This window comes from Petaurus breviceps, unplaced genomic scaffold (genome assembly GCF_028583685.1).
Source record: "Petaurus breviceps papuanus isolate PSGF00001 unplaced genomic scaffold, PetGlider_PUasm1.0 470, whole genome shotgun sequence".
NCBI classification, from domain to species: domain Eukaryota; kingdom Metazoa; phylum Chordata; class Mammalia; order Diprotodontia; family Petauridae; genus Petaurus; species Petaurus breviceps.
Window position 1 is genome coordinate 6,796,133 of NW_027186350.1, and position 26,428 is coordinate 6,822,560.

At 36.0% G+C, this 26,428-nt stretch overlaps 1 protein-coding gene across 4 annotated transcripts in view; it reads left to right on the forward strand.

Moving 5' to 3' along the window:
* The window catches only part of ATF7IP (activating transcription factor 7 interacting protein), a 174,086-nt gene that overhangs the window by 41,056 nt on the left and 106,602 nt on the right, over window positions 1-26,428 (forward strand). The window contains exon 1 of one of the 4 annotated variants that reach the window (XM_069101541.1): window positions 11,422-11,481. The exons of the other annotated variants lie outside the window; for them this stretch is intronic. The gene's annotated coding sequence lies outside the window, so the exon portion shown is untranslated. Of the gene's footprint in view, window positions 1-11,421; window positions 11,482-26,428 lie in introns of those variants that run through there. 4 annotated transcript variants of the gene reach the window in all.

Here is a 26,428-nt window from a genome sequence, read left to right on the forward strand (position 1 = left end):
GACAGCTGTGTATTACAGGTTGCGCGTCTGAGGCCTTCAATGGAAAAACGGCTTTCCAACTGTGTGATAAGGCTTGCTTTTCTTGCATTTTACCTGCTAGATGAAGTTGAAATTCAGGATACATTGGTACTTTGTATATACTCTTCTATTTTTCTATGTAAAGCACCTCCTGTACAGTCAGGAAGGAATGAATTGGTAACTAGAGTGAGGGAAGCATTCATGGGAATAAACTCTAATCTGATAGTTCCTCATTACTTTATTTGAAGTAAAGAAATTACAACATTAAAAACCATTTAACCAAAGACAATTTAGAGAGACATAACAATTCTTTGAAGTCATTTTTTTCCTATGCAGTTTCTATTGGATTGGTACTTTACAGTATGAAAACCAGAGGACCTCTAGAAATCATTTAATTAAACATTTCTGGTGCTAGCTACCTCATTCTTGATGTAGCTGTAATTATTCTCAATCTATGGCCAAAAAAGATTATATGAATATGGATGTAGAATATTAACAGTATTAACATATATGTTATCTTCATCTAATGGAATTATATAATCTGCGAGAATATAGCAAGGTTTTCTTTATTCTGCTATGATTGTTATCCCCAGGGCTTATCAAAGTGCCTGACACATAGCAAATGCTTGTTGATTGATTGATCATTAGTTGCCTTATAAGCTCAACCTTAATCATTCATAAAGTTGAGCAGTAATTTGGCAGAAATTTCTTAGATTTCAACAGTGTGTTAGAAAAACTTCCAGCATAGTTATAGAAATTGTCTTCTTCCTAAGGAGCATCTTAATTAAATGTGGAAAGGCTCATTACAAGTAACCAGATCTCTTATTGATAGCTATGGTAGTCCTTGAAATAAAGAAAAGTACAAAATGGTCCCTAGTCCTTTGTAGCCAAGCCCTTTATACTTCTACCATGAAATTGGTAGTGAAAAAAAAGGAGATGGGGGGAGGGGGCTTAAAATCACAATTTTTATACTATCAATAAATATAAATTTAGCTGATGGTACTCTTGTCTAGTGACCAAGAATAGCCATGATGCTGGAGAAATGGAACTATTTCAGTTTTAACTTTTTTTTTTTTAAGTGATAACAAGAAAGTGTAATTAAATGGAAAGATGACTTGTGTCTTTGGAGAGGCAAAGCAAATAAAGGAGCTGTTGGGGTTGGTTTTATCAAGCATCAAAAGGTAAAAGGAAGTACATTTCTATGACATTTTTTTAGGTCATCTGGTATTGCAATATTCATTAAAATTTGTAAACTACTACTTGTTGAAGATGTTTTTGTTTGTTGTGTAGTTTATTTTTTTATTTTTTAGTTTACATCATTCATTTCCACAAGATTTTGAGTTACAAATTTTCTCCCCATTTTTCCCCTACCCCAAAACAGCGATCCCACTAAATATCCCCTCCCCCAATTTTCTCTCCCATATCTTCCCCCATGCCCCCTCTGACTTTCCAGTAGGACGTGGTGGATCTCTATGCCCCAGTGCCTGTATATCTTATTTCCCAGTTACTTGTAAAATAATAATGATAATATATATATATATATATTTTTTTTTTTAACATTTGATTTTAAACCTTTGAATTCCAGATTTTTTCCTTACCTCCCTCGTCACCCACCCTTACTGGGAAGATAAGCAATTCAGTATAGGTTGCACATGTGTAACTGCAAAACATTTCCATACTGGATATATTGTGAAAGGCTGACTACATTTCCCTCCATCCCATCCCACCCCCCGATTTGTTTTATTTGATCTAATTTGATCCTGTCCCTTTGCAAAAATGGGTGCTTCCAACTTCCCTCCCCGCCAGCTTGCCCTCCCTTCCATCATCCCCTCTCTCATCCCCTTCCCCTCTACTCTCCTGTAGGGTGAGATAACTTATTTAGTGTGTATGTCATTCCCTCCCTAAGCCAAATTCAATGAGAATAAAATTGACTCATTCCCTTTTGCCTTCCTGTTATTCCCCTCGATTGTAACAGTTTTCCCTTGCCTCTTTTGTATGAGATAATTTACCCCATTCTGTCTCTCCCCATCTCCTCTCATTATATTCCTCTATCACCTCATAATTTCACCTTTTAAGTATCATCCCTTCCTATTCAACTGGTCCTGTAACTCTGTCTTTGTATACCTGTATATATACATACTCCTATATGTATTCATATACCCTCTTAGATAGACATATATATTTATTTATTTATTTCTATTCCCTTCAACTATTCTTACACTGAGAAAGGTTTCATTAATTACAATTATCGTTTTTCCATATAGGAATGTAAGTAGTGTAACTTTGATAACTTCCTTATAATTTCTTTTCCCTGTTTACCTTCTCATGCTTCATGTATCTGAATGTAAGATTTTATATTCAACTCTGGTTTTTTTATCAAGAATGCTTGAATGTGCTCTATTCCATCAAATGACCACATTTTCCCCTGAAATATGATATTCAGTTTTGCTGAGCAGGTGATTCTTGGTTTTAATCCCAGCTCCTTTGACCTCCAGAATATCATATTCCAAGCCCTTCAATCCCTCAGTGTAAAAGCTGCCAGATCCTGAGTTATCCTGATTGTGTTTCCACAGTATTCAAATTGTTTCTTCCTGGCTACTTGTAATATTTTCTCCTTGATCTGAGAACTCTGGAACTTGGTTATAATATTCCTAGGACTTTTCTTTTTGGGATATTTTTCAGGAGGTGATTGGTGGATTCTTTTTTTTTTTTAAATTTTTAAAAATTTCTTTAAATTTCTTTTTTTTTTTAATGCTTTATTAACTTCTGATTTACATCATCCATTTCCACCAGAGTTTGAGTTACAAAATTTCTCCCCATTTTTCCCCTACCCACCGCCCCAAAATAGGAGTCCCACAGGATATCCCCTCCTCCAATCTGCTCTCTCCCATATTTTCTCCTATACCCCTTTCGACTTTTCCAGTAGATCTCTATGCCTCAGTGCCTGTATATCTTATTTCCCAATTACATGTAAGATGGTATTAATAATAGTATATATATTTTATATATATATATATATATATATATACATACACACACATATATATTTGAATATTTGATTTTAAAACTTTGAATTCCAAATTCATTCCCTTCCTTCCTTGTCACCCACCCTTACTGGGAAGATAAGCAGTTCAGTATAGGTTGTGTATGTGTGGATAATGCAAAACAATAACATAGTAGATATATTGTAAAACACTGACTATATTTCCCTCCCTCCTATCCCACCTCCCACTTGTTCTATTCTCTCCTTTGATCCCGTCCCTTTTCAAAAGTGGGTGCTTCCAACTTCCCTCCCCACCAGCCTGCCCTCCCTTCTATCATCCCCTCTCTCATCCCCTTCCCCCCCCATTCTCCTGGAGGGTGAGATACCCTATTTAGTGTGTATTTCACTCCCTCCTCAAGCCAAATTCAGTGGGAATAAGATTGACTCATTCCTTTTTGCCTTTCTATTCTTCCCCTCCATTGTAATCATTTTCCTTTGCCTCTTCTGTATGAGATAGTTTACCCCAATCTGTCTCTCCCCATCTCCTCTCATTATATTTCTCTCACCTCTTAATTTCACCTTTTAAGTATCATCTGGAGCACTCCCACTTACTGGTCCCAAAGTCCTCTCTGACCTCTCACTTTGTCCTTCGCATCTATGTGTTGATAAATCTGGAAAGGGCCATAGCTGTTGCTGATCTGGAGTCCCTGGGGCTATAGGCTGGTCAGGCCCGCCCTGGGGCTGGGCTTGGCTCCCAGAGTGCTGTGCTGGATTCCTGCCGGCCTGCTGGGTTGTCCTCAGTGGGAGGTTAGCTTTTCTGTGTCATTTTGTGGGTTATGCAGCTCCAAAGTTTGTTTAGAGTCCCCTTTTTACATGGATTAGGGAGGGTGGAAGCCAGAGCAGGGGAAGGTCGTGCTTCTACTCCACCATCTTGGCTCCCTGATTGGTGGATTCTTTCAAACTCTATTTTGCCCTCTGGTTCTAAAACATCAGGGCAGTTTTCCTTGAGAATTTCTTGAAGGATGATTTCTAGGTTCTTTTTTTGATCCTGGTTTTCAGGTAGTCCAATAATTTTTTGTTTTTGTTTTTGGAGGGTAATTGGGGTTAAGTAACTTGCCCAAGGTCACATGGCTTGGTTTTTGTTTGTGTGTTAAGTGTCTGAGGCCGGATCCAAACTCAGGTCCTCCTGACTCCAGGGCTGGCGCTCTACTCACTGTGCCACCTAGCCTCCCCAGTCCAGTAATTTTTAAATGATCTCTCCTGCATCTATTTTCCAGGTCAGTGGTTTTTACAATGAGATATTTCACATTGCCTTCTATTTTTTCGTATGTTTGGATCTGTTTAATACTATGTTGATTTCTCATAAAGTCTCTAGCTTCCATTTGCTCCAGTCTAATTCTGAAGGAATGATTCTCTTCAGTGAGCTTTTGAGATTCTTTTTCTATCTGGCAGATTAGTCTTTTTAAGGCACTCTTCTCCTCATTGCCTTTTTGAGCCTCTTTTGCCATTTGAGTTAGTCTATTTTTTAAGGTGTTATTCAATCAGGTTGTTTACTCTCATTTTATAATTTTCTTGCATCATTTTCATTTCTCTTCCCAGTTTTTCCCTCCACTTCTCTTATTTGGTTTTCAAAATCCTTCTTAAGCTCCTTTATGTTGAAAGCTTCTGGTGCAGGAGTTCTGACTTTGCTGTCTTCCTCCTGTTCCATGCTTTGATCTTTTTTGTCCCCAAAAAAGGAATCCAGAGTTGAACCACTGTGCTTGCCTTGCTTCCTTTGCCTGGTCATGTTGCCACTCAATTACTTGACTTTTGAGCTTTTTGCCACAGTACAACTCTGCTAAAGCGAGGAGCTTTATCCCATTCACTGGGGTTTCCTCAGCTGCTGGAGCTATTAGTTGGATGCCTTCTCAGACGCCTTCACTGGCTCTAGAATGCTGGTCACACACCCCAGGACATCCATCCTAGGCAGTGATCCAGATCCAAGCAGATTAAAGCAAGAGTGATTACCCCTCAGACTGGTTGCTTGGTCCCATTGCAATCTGCAGACCAGGAGCTCAGAAGCAGCCACGTGATGGCGGCTGCACAGCCACAGCACCTCAACCGCTTCTCCCTCCAGGGGGTAGGTAAAAGCCGGATTGCACTCCCAAACTCCCTGTTCCCAAAGCCCACACTGTACTGATCTCTCACTTTGCCCTTAGCATCTATGGGTTAATAATTCTGGAAACTGCCACAGCTGCTGGTGATCTGAAGTCCCTCCAACTGGTGGCTTCTTGTGGCTGCCCTGAGGCTAAAACATTGGGCTTGCATTTGGCTGGGCTTGGTTCCTAGAGCACTGCCCTGGCCCCTTCCTGCTGGGCTGTCCTCAGCAGGAGGTTAGCTTCTCTGTGTCATTTTGTAGGTTCTGTAGTGCCAGAGATTTTTCAGAGTCACCTTTTACATGAATTGGAGGAGGTGGAAGTGGGAGCCCCAAGCAAGTCCTGTTTCTACTCTGCCATCTTGACTCTGCCCTACTTGTTGAAGATGTTAGAAGATAAGAAGGAAAAGAAATTCTAAGAAGAATTTCATAGGACTAATTTACTTTGATAATAAGTGACTTAAGTGCAAAAATTCATAGCTAGGGTTGCAAAAGTAATGTGCAAAAATATGCAGCAGGAGTAAGAAATGAGGATGACCAAAAGCTTATAATCCATATAGAAGTTTGGCGTCTTATCATAAATAATTTGTTCAAGAACATGTGTATTGGACATGGAAAACACCAAATAACATTACAAAAATAAAAATTGATTGTATTTTAGAAAACTGATGGCTTCTGGTTTGAGTAATTTCTGAATCTGCAGTTTCTGTTTAGTCAAACCATTGACTTATTTGCACAAGGATGAAAATCAGTATTAGAAGAAGGAATTATAAAAAATGGGACTAGGCTACAGAGTCAGCTCTAGGCGGATCTAGTTAAACAAACTGCTGATATTCACAAATAGAAATGGATAAAATAACAGACATCAATACAGACTATGTCACTATTTTATCAATTGTCATACTGAGCTCAGAGGGCTAGTAAGCACATCATTTTCTCCTGCAGCCAAAGATAAAAGTGGGTAAGAATGTAAGCATGATATAAGATTGAGTAGTAGTACCTTATAATACAATTAGAAATAGAAGAAAAAACAAATTTATGGAAAATTTGCTCAGAAACCCAACTAATCCTTATAATCTCTAGGGAATTTAAGGAATTAGGTTTCAGAAGCTGAGTAGACATAAAAGAAGGGAAAGAGGTAGGTCGAGGTTTATATAACTTTTCCATCAATGACAGCAGAGCTACCACATTTAGATTCAATTGCTTGTGTTTTCCATGAGGGAGTAGAAATGGCACCACAGAAAACAAAATGTGAAAAGCTCTTGGCTTAGAACATATATACAGGCCTTCCACACTTGCAGCAACAGGATTTTGGGAGTATTTGGGAGGGGAACATACCAAATAATCATTGACCTTATTAGGTTTATATATTTCGAGCTAGGTGGGGGATCTCAGAGGCTATCTGGTTCAAATTTCATTATTATAGGTTAGGAAACTGTCAACTAGAGAGGTTAAATGGTTTGCCCCGCATCTTACAAATAGTAAATAAAGCCAGGAATCCTTTCTGCCCAGTTTCTCCTTTCCCTTGTCTCTGAAATGGACCTGGCATTTCTCAGCAACATGTCACTAAAATAATAATTGTAATAACAAACTACCTTTGTCTTTTTTAAGGTTTATAGTTTTCCTCACAGTCACCTTTTGAGATAAATAATGCAGTTTCTGTTACACTTTCTATAGATGAATAAACTGAAACATAGTTCTCTTGAGTTTGATTATCTTGAATGTTCCTTCCTGTGCTAGAATTCTACAGTTCACTATGACATCCCCAGGGATATACAGCTAGAACATGTTGAAGCCTGGTCTTCAATTTAGGTCTTATTATTTGCAGATTTTGGGTTTATATTCCAGTTTGTTCTTCTCTGACTTTCACCACTACTCTCCAGGTTTGCCACTATGGAATGCCCTTATTCCTTTCTCCTTTTATGGACTTTGACTATCACATTCTTTATTGCTTATATTTGATTTCAGGTTCTATAATCTTCCACACCCTTTTAACTCACATACACCTTGGTCAGTTTGTATCTTTACACTAATCCTTTCAGGGGTTCACAATAAACTTGCATATCTAAAACAAGCAAAACTTGTTATATTTTTAAGTATGACAGTAACCTCTTAACCAGCATTATTAGGCAGTGTGACATTCTATGTGATTATTAATCAGAAGAAGAGAGTGAGAAAAATATAGCGACTATTCTACATGGCTTGTTTCCCACCTTAACATAATCTTTATAAGACTAATCTTCACAGCACAGGGCATCCTTGATAGAAGTTTGGGAATGGAACTGGCAGACCTGTACAAAGTATTCTTTAGCAGGCTACTACATATTTCCCCCTTGAGGCAGTTGGAGTAAAGTGACTTGCCCAGGGTCACTCAGCTAGGAAGTGTCTAAGGCCGAATTTGAACTCAGGTCTTCCTGACTCCAGGATCAGTGCTCTATCCACTGTGCCTCCTAGTTGCCCCCAGGCTATTATATTTTGATAGCCATACAATTTGAAAAGTGTAAAGAGTGTAAGACCTCACAGTACTCATTATTTGTGAGTACAAAGAAAACCAGAGAACTTATTCAGTAAATCTCTGGTTGTTAATTCAGTTGTAGACATACTTAACAAAAGCATTTGCCATTGCCATGGATGGTATGCATCCATTATCTTAAAGGTCAAGGATTCCTTCTTGACTGCAAAATCCTAATAATGTTCTTGTTTGGAGATGATATTGTGCTGACACTATACAACCACCTAAATGAGATCCCAGATAATCACATATTTTGTCTGACTATCCATATAGGAAAAACCAAATGGATGAAATGTTCTTAATTGTTCAGATTATGATATGCAGTTGCACGAGCCAGAGTGTCAGTTCATCAGTACAGACATATCTTAGAAATAAGTAGATAATGAGCTTGGCCCACATTTGGAAGAAGAAAGGTGGATAGATTGGCTCTTCTTTTGGGCAAGTCATAGATTATTCACTTACAGAAGAATTAAAGTTGAGAATCAATTAAGTGCCTGGGACAAGTGAATAATCTACAAGTCATTAACAAGGAAGTACTATTCAAAAGCAGCATAAAAGATAGCATCAGAAATCTATTATTGCAAAAGTTAGTTAATCTTTCTTCTAAGAAAAAGAGAAATAACCAGTGGAGAGTGACCCACTATATCTATTGAGGTAATGTCGAGAGATCTAGAAGAAGGCCCTCAGCCTTTTGAGTGAACCCTAGGAGGATTCATGATAGTATATTGACTAGCTTGATATAGGCTAAGAATTGTGTTAAGTGTGTTAAGGTCTACACTATTGGAGAAACTATCATAGATCTATGGAAGTATCAAAGTATTGCTCTGGAATCTGTTTCCCTTTAATTTTTTACCCACTGATCCTAGTTATGTTTATTTGGGGCTAATTATTACAGTCCTTAATATAATTGAAGGTAGAAATTATATTATTTCCCTAGCTTTCTTCATATTAAATAACCCCCAGTTTTACTCATTGATTTTCATATGCCAGAGTTCCAGTCTCCTCACCATCCTAGGTACTGTCCTGAATATGTTTCAGATGGTTAGTGTTTTTTTTTTTTAATGTGGCATCTGGACCTGGACACAATACTGAATTTTACTTTTCTAGGACAGAATACATACAGCAAGACCAATGAATAACCAGGATTTTGATGAGATTATCCTATTCTCCATTAGGAAAAAAGGCTAGTCTTTTTTATCCATACTCAACCCTGTGCCTTCAGGTACCGGTACCCTCTGTCTCCTGACCCCAATGAAAGAATTTTTATTTTATCCCTTTCTAAAATACTCTGTTACCTCAACTTTCTGCCATTTCACTAGGGCTATTTGCTCACTAGTTGCTCTTAAGCATTTCTTCAAGATTTAGTAGACCAGTCCATAGCTGTTGAAAAGTTTGCTTTAATACTTCTATAATTCTGTGATCTCCTTGATTTCTGGAATTCCTTTAGAATGTAGATTGTATCCTGTCCATGCTTTGATATGTTATGCAGTGTTTGTCAACCTCATGCTATCAAAAGCTGCTAAGTTTTCTTTGGGTTTTTGTAAATGTTCTGGCAGAAGCTAAGTATTTGTAACTTAAAGTTCTTTGGAGAAAGTAGCTTTCAAATAAAAAGTCATTTGTAGCTGATCTTGTATAATGATTGCTATGGGAAAAATTTGGTGTGAAGTGTTAGTTTAAACAGTGGAGGGAAACTTGGAATGAATGAAGTACTTGAGAATACTTCTCATTCCACTCACAAAGAGGTCAGCCCAGTTGGTGACTGGGATGCCCAATAAATGTAATTACCTTTCTCTAACCTTTAAAACCTATACTAATTTGGGGACTAGCTCTGGGGGATGAAGTCTGGTAAATGAGAAAACTCCTGCTATGACTTTGAATGCAAAGCTTCCCCAAAGTACTATTCTCATATGTATCTTAGGAAAAGTTGACTTTAATGTAGAATATCCAGGATGAAGTAAATTTTCTTATTGAATCTGGGGAATTAGAGATAGACTAACCATTGACATGTTGGTTCCTTGCATTTTTGTTCCTAAAACTTCTTTCAGCAGCATTAACAACAAAAAAATGTGTTGTGGACCTCCAGGGTGATTTGAAATACTACTATATTTTCAATTAATTTATTGTTTATAGTAACTAAAATAATAACTTTTGCCTTTGAAATGACATTTATATTTCATAATCAGGATTATAATATAGAAATGTTCAGAATGTAGAAATGTAGAAAATATCTACAATTGTGAAAACTATAAACTTATAAAACATGAATATTTTATGTGGGACATTTTGTAAGAAGTAATCTGGCAAGACCAAGCTTACTGTTAAATGTAAGACTTCATATTAAATTTATTTTATACACTTTGATGAATATAAATATCATTTTCTTTTTTTTTTTTTTTTTGCTTTTTGGAGAAGGGAGAGCAGGGAAATTGGGGTTAAGTGATTTGCCCAAGGTCACGCAGCTAGTAAATGTTATGTGTCTGAGGCTGATTTGAACTCAAGTCCTCCTGACTCCAGGGCCATTGCTCTATTCACTGTGCCACCTAGCTGCCCCATATAAAAAAACACATTTTTAAAGAAGTTACAACTTGGAAGATATTTTAACATAATATAATAATCATGTAAACTTAATTGTGATGTTTTACTTTTTTAATTTGAACAAAGAATTATAAAATTTAGGTCACCACTAAACAAGCAATTTAAAATTTGTTTCTATATCATGTTTGTTTCAGTATTTTGATTTTAAAATGAGAAAATGCTTGTTTATGCAAATATGTGGCAGATGATGGTAGAATAATTAGTTGCAATATAAATTATTTAATTTTCTACTAGTTAATGATAATTTGTGCTTAAATAACATGTGCTTAAAGTTCAATAGACATATATTGCTTTTTTTTAACAGTGTTTAACATCTAAGCTAACCTTCATAAAGAAAGAATCCTGTCAGAAATTACTTCTCTCTTAACCACTTATACTCTTAAAGAAACTCAATTGAATGACCAAACAATGTTACCAGTCAGTTCATTTGATAATAACATAAATGGAGAATAAGTTTAAATCAGAAAACAGTCTCAATACCACAAGAGTCCATAAAAGATTTATTTCTGTAGAACTTTTGTTATAGTCTCTGATTATTTCAAGATGGTCTATAATGTGCATGCTAGTGATCATAGTTTTTAAATAACCTGACATTTATGCTATAAGAATGCAAACATTTTTAACATCTTGATCACATGATTACATAATTGAAGTGAGGTACAATTACAGAGCAACAGGAGGAAAAGAGGGAGCTACTCTGGTGAATTGTATATTATTCAAGTGAGAGTATGTGTACAGTCTAAACATCCCTTGGGAATCTAGTTTGTGCCTGAATGTTGAACCCTTATATGGAGGTTTGGAAACAATTTGATGACAGGTTGTGAAACTTCTAGAGCATGTTTGTTCAGATGTGGTCCTATTTTGATGTAATTGCTACATGAACACCGAAGTTATTGTGTGCTTAATTGTAATAGTTTCTAATGGCTGCAGAAACAAACCTATAATGCTTCAAATAACCACATGCTTTTTTTCACAGAGGAAAACAATATTGTACATTTTATAACTGCTTGTAATGGTAATGTATTTTTGCTTAATGAGAAGATCTTTTCCATCCATTAATAGGCCCATGTGACCTGGTTAAGTCATATGGAAGCATAAGTCACATGAGTTTAAGTCCCATGAAGCCTGTGGTGGGAGGAGTTTGCTGAACGGGTGGAGCAGGAAAAGGTAGAGCAAAGGCCAGAGGAAGTTGTCACAGCAGTTAGAGCTGAGGGAGAAAGAGGAAGCAGGCAGCCAGCTGTGAGTGTTTGTGGGAAGGGCCCTAACTGGGGGAAGGCTTGGGGATGGTGATGCCCCCTGCATTGTTAATGTGTATAGATTTTTTTGTTGCTATGATGAATTTGGCTTTCTGGTGTTGGGATTTGGCTTTCTGATGTTTGTATAAATGTTTTGGTTCTATCTTCCATGTGGAGAGTCTATTGTGTTTTGTAGTTCAGAATACGCCAGCATATTCATAGCCACCATACCATATTGGTACAACACTGCTTAAGGCATGTATTAATCCCTTGGACCATCCTTGGGAACTCCTAAACAGTTTGTGAACTACTAAATGTAGTTCATACATAGCTGTGCTAGATAAATTAATATTTAGGAAATAAAACTATGTGAATGTGTGTGTGAAATGTCTAAGTATTTGAATTTTTTGGACTGTTGTTTTGATCCTGTATCATCTTTTAAAATATAGTCACTTAGAATGCTATTTAATATGTTATGCTATTTAAAAAGAGTTGTGTATTGGATATTTAAAAACTGATCATTTCTCCATTTAATCACATCAATGAATAGGTTGTTTTGATGATGAAGACATAGTCAAGTTAATACCTTTGATGTGGTTGCATCTTATCCTGATAATGGAGACAAGTACTTTTTATTTACATTGTCAGCCAGAACCTACAAATTGATAGAAAATTTCCTACCACCAAAGGGAAATAAATTTTTCTTTGATGTTTCTGGTGGAAGTGAGGGTTATTTTAGTAGTATTTAATTTAGATTATTTCTGATTTCTGAATCCCCCCCCTCCCCACACACACATTTTTAGGTAATGAAAGATTTATTTTCTCATGTAAGTTTAGTTGAAATATTTTATTGTTATTATTAACGCAGTAGTCAACTTATGCAAAACATTTTGATACACAATGAAAGGGGAAAAAAGAATAGTGTATGAACTAAACTTTGTTACATACAATTATTTCTTTATGTGTACTTTTAAATCAAACAAGACAATACAGAATTAACCAATGTGTTTTCCTTTTTGAATCTCTTGTTTCCATTGTGTTCTACTTGATACTCCTTTCTTGTCTTGTTTTGTTTTTTCCATCCCTCCCACCATCTACAAAATCCACCTAGAGGCCCTTCTTTTAACACCCCAGGCTTTCCCTTATATCACAGCATAGTCAAGCAAAATGAAATAGCACAGTGGCTGTTTTTGAATATATAGGTCAAAGGTTATGTGTACTTTAATTTGGGGGGGGTGTACTTTGAAATTGCTTTTCAGAATGTTTTTAACAATTCCCATACCCCTTTTAACAGCTGGCAATTTTCCTCTTGGTATCTTTGCTCATAGGATGAGTGTATGGTAGATTCTCAGTTTTTAAAATGTTTATTTCGCATATTAGTGATTTGGAGCATTTTTTCATATGGTTACTGAGAGTTTACATTCCTTTTTTTAGAAATTGCCTATTCATATCCTTTGACGTATGAATAGTTCTTTTTCTTATCTATTTGTATTTGTTCCTTCTTCATATTGGCTGCCAGACCTTTATCAGAGAAATTTGCTGCAAGTATTTTCCCCTATTAAGTATTTTTCTCCTGATTTATATTTCTGATATTTCTTGTGGCATATGAGAACCCTCACAATCTCAAAAGAGAAAATGATAATGAAAATATTTAAGAAAGAATAGATTTTGAAGAAAGACAAGTCAAATTGTCTTATAAAAAACTTAAGGTAATAGAATTTATGTTTTTCTTGATGTTAGTCTTTGAACACTTAATGAAGAGTTTACTTAGCTGGCATTTTGATTTCTTTATTGTTGCATTGTCTCTGGGATTATTCCTCCTAATTCCCTCTGTCTCCTCTATGAAAGCTCTAGGTAGGTTCAATTATGCATTGTCAAGTGGCTGCCAGATTTCTGAGAGTATTAAACTTGGCCTGTTGCTGTTGCTAAGCGACTACTTGTGAAATCTTCTTTCTGGGTCTTTATTAGGAACAGAAGTGTAATTGAAATTGAGATTGAAGGAAAGGTTTTTCCCTGACTTTCTCTACCATTTGAATTTGAATGAGCAGTTAAGTCTTAAAAAAAAAAAAAACCCAGACTCAAAAATTAGAAGTATCAACATATCAGGAAAGTGCCAGCTCTTTATAAAAGCCTCCTTGTTTATATGTAGACTTTTAGGGAAGCAGTAGATTTCAGTGTAATGATTAGTATAGCTTAAAATAGTCTCTCAGAAGGATCTGTTAGTGTAGTTGAAACCATTCTTCATTTGCTTATCTGTTAAAGTTCTTTGTTTTTATTGGTGTTGTTTCTCCCTCCATCTAAGCATCTTCAGCCTAATCAGGTTGTGTAGATGATTTTTTTTATAATCACAATGGCTAAAAAAATCTGTGTAAATATTAGAAGTGTGATGTACAATTATTACTTTGTTTAGGTTAAACTATAGGCAGTATAATTTCCATCTATATACTTAAGCTTTTTCTTCAAGCTGTTTTAGTTCATCACTGTTAGCCCATCACCTGTTGTACCCAAAACGTGAGCAAGACCCAAGTAACAATTTAGAAGTGAACCCTTTATTATTATTATGTTGGCTGATCAGGCCAAGTTGGCTGTCAGGGCTCCTCCCCAAATCATACAGTGGCCAACTCAGGCAAAGCCTCAGCTTTTAAAGGGACACCACTCATGGTTAGGTATTACATAAGCAGGAACTTGCAGAGGCTAAAATCAGTGATTGGTCAGTACATTTTGAAATTCCTGCCAGTTCCAAGTCTCTCTGGGTGGAGCAAAACCCAGCAGCCCACCTACCTCCTTGAAGGACAGTTGGGGTTGGGGGAGGGGAAAGAATGGGGCCAGGTACAACACACCTTTCCATCAATTTTATAAATATGTTGCCAAAAATCTTATTAAAAATTTTTTTTGTTTGTTTTGCTTTTTGGAAGGCAAGGCAGTTGGGGTTAAGTGACTTGCCCAACGTCACATGCCTAGTAAGTGTTAAGTGTCTGAGGCTGGATTTGAACTTAGGTGTTCCTGACTCTAGGGCCAGTGCTCTATTCACTGTGCCATCTAGCTGCCCCTAAAAATCTTATTATTTTAAAGTTTAAAAGGACTTTAATTTAACATTGTGATAGGATAGCTTATACTTTAAGGTTTTCAAATTGATTTTAAAATAGCTGATTTAATTTTCACAACAATTGAAGGTAGATGCTTTTATATCCCCATTTTACAGATGAGGAAAGTGAGGCAAACAGGTTAACACAGTGTGACACAACTGATAAATGTCCAGTGCTCGGTTTAAACCTCTCTCTTCCTAACTCCAGGTTCAGCATTGGGCCACCTAATTGCCTCAGTCCCATTCAATGCCCTTCAATTTGTGGATGAGGAAATTGATCCTAGAGGTTTAGTGGCTTTTCAAAGACACAGGAATCTAAGACTAGGACTCTGGACCATAAATCCTGCTCTCAGAGTCTATGAAAAGTGTATTATGACCATGACAATGGAAACCTTGTACTTTCTGTTCTGATGCTTATATAGTCTTGAAAAAATGAAGTGGTTCAGGATTATCTGTCAGACTAATTTGGTGTGTAACCCATTCTGAACTATAAAATGAAGAAAGATTTAGACAGCAAAAAATGGTAACAGTTATTTGTTTTTGATGTGAAAGATGTTGGAAAGTAATTCATTTTAGCTATGGCAGTTAATATACATAATGCTCTAAAATTTTCTTTTTAAATACAGAAAATAAAGATATTTCTGGAGGTAGCTAATCTTTGATTCAGCAAGCATTTATTAAACATCTACTATATGCCAGGCACTGAATTAGACACCAGGAATACATTAAAATAATCAAATAGACCAGATAGTCCCTTGACTATCCCAAATAGTGATATAGATCACAATCTATCTATTCTGAAGCATTTCCTGTAATGGGGATAAGCTAGAAACCTTCCCAGTAAGATCAGGGGGGAAGCAAGGATACCCATTATCATCACTGTTATTCAGTTTTATACTAGAAATGCTACTTATAACAGTAAGAGAAGAAAAAGAAATTGAAGGAATTAAAATAGACAATGAAGAAACAAAGCTATCACTCTTTACAGATAATATGGTAGACTTAGAGAATCCTAGAGATTTGACTAAAAAACTAGTTGAAATAATTAACAACTCAGCAAAGTTGCAAAATATAAAAATAAGCACAGGTAAATTATGAGAATTTTTTTATATAACCACAAAGTGCAGCAGCAAGAAATAGAGAAATTCCACTTAAAATAACTGAAGACAATATAAAATCCTAGGGAGACTACTTGCCAAGGCAAACCCAGGAATTATATAAGCACAATTCTAAAACACTTTTCACACAAATAAAATCAGATCTAAACAGTTGGAGAAATATTAATTGCTCATGGGTAGGCTGAACCAGTATAAGAAAAATGACATTTCTCCCTAAATTAATTTACTTTTCAGTGTCATACCAATTAGACTAACAAAAAATTATTTTATAAGAGCTAGAAAAAAATAACAATTCCTTTGGACTAAAGATCAAGTGTTAATTGAATTCATAGGGTTTTTTTGTAATGTATTTTAAAAATCAACTGATACTAGAAAGTATACATGCTATCTCGTGGTGGTCCAATACATTATTCTATATTAAAAATGGAGCCTCATACTTGAAAAATCTGCAAAGTGCTATTGCTTTAGTTCTACCCCCACATCACAGTACAAGTACACAGGCTTAGAGAAGTAAAATGACTTTTCCCAAGTCACACAAGATAAGTGTGTGGTTTGAACCCAGATCCTCTTAACTCCTGTCCCCTTTCCATTGACACTATGCTGCCTCAAAACCCAAGGACTGTTAGCCCAGCCACACTCTTCTCGTGTGTACAAGATTATTCTACAAGAGTATCTCCTAGACTCTTGACTAGTTGTGTGACTCGAATGACTCACATCTCAGTTTTCTCTATAAAAATGAGGGTATGAAACTAAATTTTTCTAAGGATCCATAAAAGATAAGTGAGACTAGTAACAGAAATGAAAGCAGAAGACAACAGGCTATTGTTGTGGATATTGACTATAACATTTTTAACTTTAGATTTTCTTTCAAGAAGTGATGAGTGGATTCCTTTTACTTTCATTTTTGCCCTCTTGTTTTAGGCAGTTCTTTTTTTTTATGATTTCTTGAAGTATAATGTCCAAGTTTTTTGTTAGGTAATGCTTTTCAGTGAGTCTAGTGAATCAAATTATATCTCCTTGATTTGTTTTCTGGGTCAGTTGTTTGTGATAGTTGAAACTATGTATTCTACTTTTTTTGGTCATTTATTGAATCAATAAACCCTGTATGGTCCATTCTGTTTTTCAGACTACAACTCAGATTGTATTTTCTACTTCCTTTTTTATTCTCCATTTTTTCTCCTTAAGAACCTATAATTTCTTTTTTTGATCTTTTGTTTCATTTCTTTCTTCCACTGTTAGAGTGCTTGTGGACAAGGCTTGGAAGGAAAGGGTTGGTCAGACTGGTAGGGGTGTTGAACCTGCGACTCCAGTCCACCACAAGTACCCTGCTAGGCCCTTGGGTGCGACCTTTTGATCAAGTCCAAGTTTTACAGAACAAAGTCTTTTGTTAAGGGGATTTGTTCTGTGAAGTTTGGATTCAGTCAAAGGGTCATACTTGAGGACCTAGAGGGCCACACATGGCCTTGAGACAGCAAGTTCCCCTCCCTGGGTCAGAGACTCTACTTGTACTGTGGAGTTACCGTCATCTTTTTTTATATTGTGGGCTTCTCTTAACCTGTAGTATTTCTTCTTTGTATTCACAATTTTCTTTTGTTTACTCAATTTTAGAACTTCAGTTCCTGAATTCAGACTTTGGACTATTTCCAGGCCCTGCTTGATTCGCCTTTGACTGGATTCTAATATTGCTACCTTGAATTGAGTGACTGGGACCAGACCTCATTCTTTTCCATGATCCCTAGTTGTTGTTGTTCAGTATTGTCCAACTCTTTGTGACACCATTTGGGGTTTTCTTTGCAAAATACTGGAGTGGTTTACCATTTCCTTCTCCAGTTCATTTTACAGATGAGGAAACCGAGGCAAACAGGGTTAAGTGACTTGCCCAGGGTCACATAGCTAGTAATCGTCTAGACCAGATTTGAACTCAGGAAGATGACTCTTTTTGACTTCAGGTCAGGAACTCTATCCGCTATGCCATCAGTTGTTCTTGATCCCTAACTTCTTCATTTATTAGTAGCCCAATTCATGTTCCACATCTCTAGCATGCTTTTTAATAATATTAGCTATTATTTATTTATCATTTTGTGATTTGCAAAGCAGTTTATATACATTACCTCATTTTATTCTCACCACAGCTCTCTGAGGTATTATTTATTTGGTTGTTGTTTTTGACTTGCTAGCTAATAAGTGTCTGAGACCAGATTTGAACTCAGGTCCTGTTGATGTCAGAGTCCATGCTCTATCCACTGTGCCAACCTAGCTACCCTGAGAAGTATTATTTATACTTCAGGTACTCTTATTCTATTTATTTTATATAGGAGGAAATTGGTGTTGAGAATGCTGCCAGGGGTCACATAGCTAGTAAGTGTCTCATGTAGAGTTTGAACTTAGGTTTGAGCTTAGGTCCTCCTCACTCCAGATATAGCAGTCTGTCCTATCTATTACACCATTTCACTGGTCTGAAAAGATATTGACAAGAATTACTCAGGTTGAGTTAGATATAGTCTGCATCAGTTGGGTATGATATTTTCTAAAATATGCTTTTTTTTCCCCAGTTGATAATAGCTTTTATACCAATCTACTATTTACAAGTTTATATTGTTTTTAAAAAATTTTATCGTAGTTATTACTGCCACAAATACAAATGACAGTCTCTTGAAAATTTCACAACTCAGATGCCAATCTCATTCTGAACTCCACATTCAGAGAGGTTTTTCCTCAGATGATATAGCTTGTCAAATCCAAAGCCTTTCTAGTTTGAAAGTGATATAAGTTTAGTAGACTATAAAGTTCTTGAGGACAAGGAACTAGTTCTTTCCTGCCTTTATATTCCTAATACCAAGTATTGTGCCCTGTATACAATAGACACTTAATAATTGTTAGTTCTTAAGTAGGACCTCTCAGTTTTGTGCTTTGTGATACAGCTTTTAAAATCCCATTACCACCTGCATGCCAAGATGTCATTATCTTGTACTTTTTTTTTTTGAGATAGCTACTCATATTTTTGTTATTAAGTTTATATGCTTTAAAGTAACATAGGATAAAGAACAAATTATGAAAATTATCATGCTATGGTATAGTTAATATTAGCTAGAGAGCTGACCTGGAAGGCAGGAAGGCCTGTGTTCAAGATCCTTTCTGACACTTAACTGTCCCTGGGCAAGTAACTTTTGCTTTGTAGTGCTCAAAGTAGTTCTTTAAGACTCTTTTGGGTACAGAAAAGTTGGTTGTTTGAGAGTTATGTTGTTAGTTTCAAGAGTCTCTTATACTGGTGAAATTATAGGACCTGTCCCTATCTCTCTGTAGACAGGCACATGAGTGGCCCATGATCTTGGCTACAGTGTGCTCTAAAGTGAGAAGTAGATTGTTTATCTTAGTCGGAAGTGTGTTTACACATTAATGGAATAAGTCAACATATAAGTACCAAATACTGCATCACTTTAGTGACTTTGTACTTATTTGGAACTAACCTCAAGTAGTAGTAGTAGTAGTAGTAGTAGTAGTAGTAGTTTAATCAAATTTACTATGATGCAGATCAGTAATTAAAAAAACATTTAAATACCTACTTGAGCAGAGTATTCTATCTTTTAAGGAAGAAAAACAATATCCTTTCCTTCATGGAGTTTTAAACACTAAATCCCTATTTTTGGATCAATAGCCCAAGACTGTCTCTCAGGTGGATTAAAATAGAACAGTTTTGCAGGGTGGCACAGGCTGGACCTGAAGTCAGGGAGATTCATCTCCATGAGTTCAAATCTGACCTCAGACACTAACTGTGTGACCCTGGGCAAATCACTTAACCCTGTTTCTTCAGTTTCCTCATCTGTAAAATGAGCTGGAGAAGGAAAGGGCAAACCACTCCATTATCTTTGCCAAGAAAACCCCAAATGGGATCACCAAAATTCAGATACAATTGAACAACAAAAAATACTGATATTAACCTGTGTCCACAATTTGAGGGTCCTCAATCCTATATATTATAGGACCTTCTCTTTAGGTATCATGAACCTTCAGAAGGCAGTCTGCCTCCAACCTCCATTTTCTCTAGCCAGCCTAATGTCTCATATTCTAGGAATCTGGTCTTCCTAGGGACCTTCCCCGAAAGCTGAATGTAGGAACCAGGGAGCCTCCCCACAGTTCTCAGATGGCATTCCCATTCCACCATGATTTGGCATTAGGAAGAAGAGAGGATGGTATTGCTGACTCCTCAGTTGATGTGCCAAAGATGGTAGCTTGATTTTTTATTTCAGATTCAGATTATTTTTGTAAAGTTTTTAGGTGAAATCTTCTTTAAAAACCTATAACCTTCCCTTCCCTTCCCCCCATCCTCTCCCCTCCTTTCCAACCTTTATGACTCAGGGTAATGATATGAAGCCTATTTCAAGATGGGAGTGGTGGTTATATTCATGGATTCAAGAAGCAAAGTCATACTGAAGACTAATAATAGTCTGTATTTTACCTACCAAGGGAAATCCTGAAGTCCTCTGATTTTAAGGGGAAGTGCCTCTGCCCCCTTCTGATGTCCTTGAAGATAAAGTTTATTCCACAAACTTGAATCTCAAAAGGACATTTGTATGAACTCCTCAACCCCACCACCCAAAGAAAGAATCCTGCTGCTTTGCTTGGTTGAAGGCTGAGAAAAGGGTTAAGGAGTAGGACCTGTTAGAAAGCTGAGTCATTCATTTCCAACAACTAAGTCATAGGTGTAGATGAGGAGGCCGATGTGTTATAGTGGCCATGAAGGGAAACTGAGAAAGGCTTTGTTTCTGGTTTGTAAAATGTCTGGCTTGACTCCTGGGACAAGGTCCTAACCTGGTTCTTTCTCTTTTGGGCTTTTGAACTTCCTTTGACGTTGCAGGTACATGATAGTGGTGTCTAATTAGTGTAGGTGTTTTTTAGGTGATTGAACATATTTTTAACTCTATCATTTAATTTAGAGTGTTTTTCTATCTAGTCATCATATGCTAAACAAAATTAAACTTCACTAAACAACTAAACCTGTTGGAAAATCAAATTTTGTTTTTTTTTTTTGTCTCCTCCCTCCTCCCTACCCCAGCATTTACTGTCATGCCTTTAGATTGGTGCTAAAAATAGTCTCTGCTTTTATCTAGGGTTTTTTTTTTTTTTGGCAAGTATTTATGGACCATTTATGTTATTCCCTGTTTCATATATGTAAATCTTGCAAAACAAATATATTTTAGTCTTTTTAAAGGGTAATTTGATTTTTACCTCTTTTGTGTTCCCCACCACACTGAATAAAGGTCTTAAATTCTTTTTGACTTGACTTTAAACTAAGTGATAAACATTGACTAAGTTATATGCAAGTATTGACATTGCTATCAGACCATAATTGCTAGATATTTATAGGCATCCAAGTCTTTTTATATGATGACCTCAATACAAAGGTATTGTTGTTTTCAGGTATCTGGATAGCTTTAATAGACAATTTTATTAAAAATTTTTCAACAGTAGTTTTTCTGGAATGAGGAGCAGTGCAACCAATATAAAAGGATAATTTTCTCTCTGACTTCCTGAGTGATTTCCTGAGGCATTGCGCCCACCTCATGTCCTCCTATTCAACTCAGAATATTTTTTATTGATGATTTTTCTTTTTACATCACCAAAATTTCTCCCCAATTTTCCTCCCCTTTGCTTCCCAAAGAGCTATCTCACATAATATTTTTTAAAGAATAAATATCAGTAAAACTGATCTAGATAGTAAAAAGTTCTGAAAATATGTTCAGTGTTATTACACACATGAACCTCTCCCACTTTTGCAGAGGGTGACTGTGGTATGTGTATCTGTGTGTTGTGCGTGTGTCTTAAATCCCTGCTTTGGAGTTACGTTCCTTGTAAATTCACAATATTCACTTGATTTTTTGTGGTTCTTTCCACTTATATTATTCTAGTCATTATTTCTTGGCTCCACTTATTTCACTATGTATTAGATTGTGTAAGTCTTTTCATACTTTTTTGTTCTTTTAGTCATCATATTTATAATTTCTCATAACATTACATTCATGTACCACAATTTGTTTAGTCATTTCAAGTTGTAGGTGGGATGAAATGAGGTGCTTGTTAGTTGTTGAAAAGGTTTATGTTTAAGAAGTTTATTCTGCCCTAACATGGCAAGGATATACAATAAGTATACCTTCTCTGAAGTAGACCCTTCTTGTGTCCATCTGGAAATACATCTTATCTGGTCACTCAGTCAGGTGTAGCAGTTTGTGTAGTCATGGAGCCCACTTACCTAGAACTTCTATTGGCCTTAAGCATAATGCTGTATCAAAGCCGCTGGGTTTGGGGGCAAGGTGTAGGGGGAGGTTGGAGCTTTACCAGGATAGCCATTAGGGAAATTGGGGTAGAAGGAAGTTGTATGGGGAGAAAGTTGTGTCAGAGTAAGGGAAGCTGTATCAGGAAACTGCTATTCTACTGCATTCCCCACTAAGTGGGCATCTGCTTTGTTTCCAGTTTTTTGCTGTCTCAAAAAGTGCTGCTTTACATATTTTGATACTTATGGAAAATCTGTTCTTATCAATGACATAATGCTTATAAACCTAGAAGTAGAATTGCCATGTCCAAAGGTATGGACATCTTAGTCATTTTATTTGCATAATTTCATATTGCTCTCCTGAATGTTTGTACTCATTTACAGGTCTACCAGCAATACCCCTAGCCTTGCCTGTCTTTCCACAACCCCTCCAACAATGACTATTCCCACATTTTGTTACCTTTGCCAATTTTCAAGATATGAAGTGAAACCTTAGGTTGCTTTGATTTGCATTTTCTTTCATTAGTGATTAGAATTCTTTCATGTGGTTGCTAATAGTTTGCAATTCATCTTTTGAGAACTTTTGTTCATATCCTTTGTCCACTTATCTAGGGAGGAATTGCTATACATACACACAGAAAAGCACATATAGACATATGTGTATGTACATGTGTATGTGTGTATCTGTGTTGTTTATTTATCTTGGATATCAAACTTATCAGGGAAATTTGATACAAAGATTTTTTTCCCATTTAACTGCTTTTCTTCCTGTCCTAGGTGAATTAATTTTGTTTGTGCACAAACTTTTCAGTTTCATGTGATCGTTATATGTCTTTTGTAATTATTTCTATGTTTTTTTGTTTTGTTTTGTTTTTTTGTTAAGAAGTAGATATTATGCCTTTCACAGCTATGGGTAAGAAGTGTATTCCTGTTCAACCCAAGGCCCAAATTATCCATTTGTAGTGTCTGTCTCAGATATGTATATAGATACACACACACACACATACACAGTGACTTATCTATTTGTTGGCATATCAAAATTTCAACAATAGACAATTTTCATCCTTTTAATTTTTCCTGTGAATATAATTAGAACAAACTCTATAGCATGATTATTTGTCTCATTTTCAGTCGCCTCATCCAGGAGTTCTTTAGATCAGTGAAACCAGAAGTCCAATCCTTATCCCTATCTTGTTTGCCAGTTTGTTGATTGTCTTAAAATCTCAAAGTTCTTTTGATTTATGTTTCTCTTACTATTTAGACCATTTTTAATATGGTTGTTGACAGTTTGCATTTAAAAAAATACGGCTTCTATTTTTTCTCCACTTAGCTATTGGGGAGTAGCATTTGGTCCTAAATATTTGTAATGCGGAGGCACTATAGGATTTCTCATTAAGATCAGGAGTAAAAAATAGGTATTCTTGAGCCAGCCCTACCAATCCAACTGTTAAAATTTCAGTGGCAGCACTTGTACCTCAGACAAAATTTCATTGTGAGCATTGACACCTGAGAAATGGGCAAATGCTACAAATCAGGGTTTGATTTGTTGTTTTATTGATTCCTAGACTTAAGAAAATGATGGAAGAAATGTTAATAATGCAGATTAAATTTAAAAGTGTGTACTGCACACATTTTCTCCTTGGAGAATTGGTTTTTAAACATTTACCAGGACATTCCAAGATGCTTATTACTACTAGTATTATTTGCTATTTGAATGTTAGAAACGCTAACTATAGAAATAAGACAAGGAAATAAAAACTAGTCAAGGAAAAAATGCAATTATCTTTATTGGAAACAATAAACACCACAGAATATACAAAAATTGGTAACAACTAATTTAAAGTCATAGGATAAAATCAACATTTCTTTATGTATTAATAGAATCTAGAAATAAGAATTAGAAAAATTCAGTTAACTACAAAAAGGAGTATCTTATCTACTGATTTACCAAGATGTATTCAGGACTCACAGCAATGCAACTTAGAAACAGTCTTTGTCAAAAATAAGGGAATATGTAAATAACTTACAAAATAGTCTTTGTTCATTTTATGCTGTAACATGAATGATGATACCTAAATTAATTTATATATTTAATGCCATAATATTCAAACCACAAAGATTCTCCCATTGAGCTAAACAGCATGTAGTTATTCAAAATAATTAAGGTCAATGATTTCAACAGAGATAATGGAAAAAAAAGGCAAGGAGAAATAATAGCATTGACTTTTTTTAAATCATAAACTGTTATTTATTTTTGAAATTGTTTGGCATTGGCTAAAAGTACATCAAAAGGAAAAGTAAATCGATAGGACACAATAGGTAAACAAGAAGAAAATGAGTATAGTGCATCAGTCTTCTGTAATCCCAAGAACACAAAACTTCAGAGGAAAGTTTTGACAAGAAATACTGGGGGGGAGGGGAAGGGACAATTTGGCAGAAAATAGCCTTAGACCAATATTTTACACTGTCTACCCACCAAATTTTTGATGGGATAGAAATCTTTTTTTTTTTCAAATGCTTTATTAACTTCTGATTTAAATTATTCATTTCTGCAAGATTTTGAGTTGCAAATTTTCTCTCCGTTTTTCCCCTTACCCACCGCCCCGAAATAGCAGTCCCACAGGATATCCCCTCCTCCAATCTGCTCTCTCCCATATTTTCTCCCATACCCTTTTCGACTTTTCCAGTGGATCTCTATAATAATAGTATTATGTATATGTATACACACATATATTTAAACATTTGATTTTAAAATTTGAATTCCAGATTCATTCCCTTCCTCCTTTGTCACCCACCCTTACTGGGAAGATATATTGTAAAAGACTGACTATATTTCCCTCCCTCCTATCCCACCTCTCACTTGTTCCATTCTCTACTTTGTTCCCATCCCTTTTCAAAAGTGGGTGCTTCCAACTTCCCTTCCCCCCAGCCTGCCCTCCCTTCCATCATCCCCCCTGTGATCCCCTTCCCCACTACTCTCCTGTAGGGTGAGATACCCTATTTAGTGTGTATTTCATTCCATCCCTGAGCCAAATTCAATTGGGAATAAGGTTGACCCATTCCCTTTTGCCTTCCTATTCTTCCCCTCCATTGTAACCATTTTCCCTTGCCTCTTCTCTATGAGATAGTTTACCCCATTCTGTCTCTCCCCATCTCCTCTCATTATATTCCCCTCTCACCTCTTCATTTCACCTTTTAAATATCATCCCTTCCTGTTAAATTGGTCCTGTGCCCTCTATCTATGTATACCTGTAAACATATACACACATTTACATATGTATTCATATGCCCACATACCCTCATATATAAACATATATATATATTTCTGTTCCCTTCAACGATTTTAATAATGACAAAAGTTTCATCAGTTACAATTATTGTTTTTCCATGTAGGAATGTTAATAGTTCAACTTTGATAAGTTCCTTATTATTTCTATTCCCTGTTTACCTTCTCATGCTTCTCTTGCTTCTTGTATCTGAATGTCAAAATTTCTATTCAACTCTGGTTTTTTCAACAAGAATGCTTAAAAGTCCTTTATTCCACAGAATGACCATATTTTCCCCTGAAACATGAAACTCAGTTTTTCTGGGTAGGTGACTCTCGGTTTTAATCCCAGCTCCTTTGACCTCCTGAATATCATATTCCAAGCCCTTCAATCCCTCAGTGTAGAAGCTGCCAGATCCTAGGCTATCCTGATTGTGTTTCCACAATATTAAAAACTTTTCTTCCTGGCTTCTTGTAATATTCTCTCCTTAAACTGGGAATTCTGGAACCTGGCTATAATATTCCTAGGAGTTCTCTTTTTGGGATCTTTTTCAGCAGGTGATTGGTGGATTCTTTCAACCTCTGTTTTGCCCTCTGGTTCTAAAACATCAGGGCAGTTTTTTTTTTTTTTACTCATGTAAAGGGCTTTATTTTGTTAAATGTCAAAACTGTTAGAGCAAGAAAATTAAAAAAGCTAAATCTGAATCCTAGCATTAAATTCTGAGTAACCTCAACTTAAAACAAATTTGTTTTTACCATTTCTTTTCATTTCCATCACAAAATTGAATATTGCCTCCTCTTGCCGCCCATTTAATGCTTCAGTACATCAAAGACCTGTGTCTCTTTAGGCATACCTTGACCTGACAGAGAATATTACCCTCTGCTACCCAAGGAGAAAGTCTCCTTAGTTGCTTTGGCCAAAAGCTTTTATCTGATGCCTTCTATTCTGGTGATGAATCTCTCTGTTTTAAGATACATTGGTATTTGGACAATAGGTGCAAGGTTTGTCATCAGGCCTATATACAAGCCTTTCTAACCTTGTGGTGCCTCCCAAAGCTTGTGATCTAGTGGCAAAAATTTGAAGAACTTTAAAGTTCACTATGATAAGATGTCAAAGTAAAGCTTTAATGGAAATATTGGCACTATTCTTCATAAATATATATATTTTTACCATAAAAAATTTAATCTACCTCTCATTTCTAGCTCTCTTCTACT